Source organism: Penaeus monodon, chromosome 15 (genome assembly GCF_015228065.2).
Source record: "Penaeus monodon isolate SGIC_2016 chromosome 15, NSTDA_Pmon_1, whole genome shotgun sequence".
Lineage (NCBI taxonomy): Eukaryota > Metazoa > Arthropoda > Malacostraca > Decapoda > Penaeidae > Penaeus > Penaeus monodon.
In genome coordinates this window covers 701882-702261 of record NC_051400.1, presented here as the reverse complement: position 1 = coordinate 702261, position 380 = coordinate 701882, and the positions used below count along the sequence as shown (strand labels likewise).

General features: G+C 34.2%; 1 protein-coding gene across 1 annotated transcript in view; it reads right to left on the bottom strand.

Annotated features, from left to right (window-relative positions):
• LOC119582081 (fibrinogen alpha chain-like) overlaps nt 1-380 on the bottom strand; it is an 8270-nt gene that overhangs the window by 3189 nt on the left and 4701 nt on the right. The window lies entirely within an intron of this gene.

The window sequence follows — 380 nt, the reverse complement described above, 5'->3', positions numbered from 1 at the left end:
ATTGATTATAATGGGACGGTATTGAAGGGTATTAGTGGGGAATGTGGCAATCAGTGATGAACGGTACCAGCTAATGACTCGTGACTCTGGATGACTAAAATGTGTTGATTGTTTACGTAGTTAAACAAGGATTTTTAAAAAGTATACCATGATTCCAGAAAATGCGTAAACTTTTTCATAAATTGCATTGTGATCAAGCCTTCCTTTATGCACAAAATTGTCTACCTTCGGTATTTATCATAAATAACCTTGAAAGCGACGATACGTTACAGTTGAAATATACAAAATGTCAGTCTTAGAGAAGATCATGTTCATGATTTTTTTGCAGTGCTAGAATAAATAAAATATTGTAAAAGAGGAGGGAAGTGTGATACATCCAG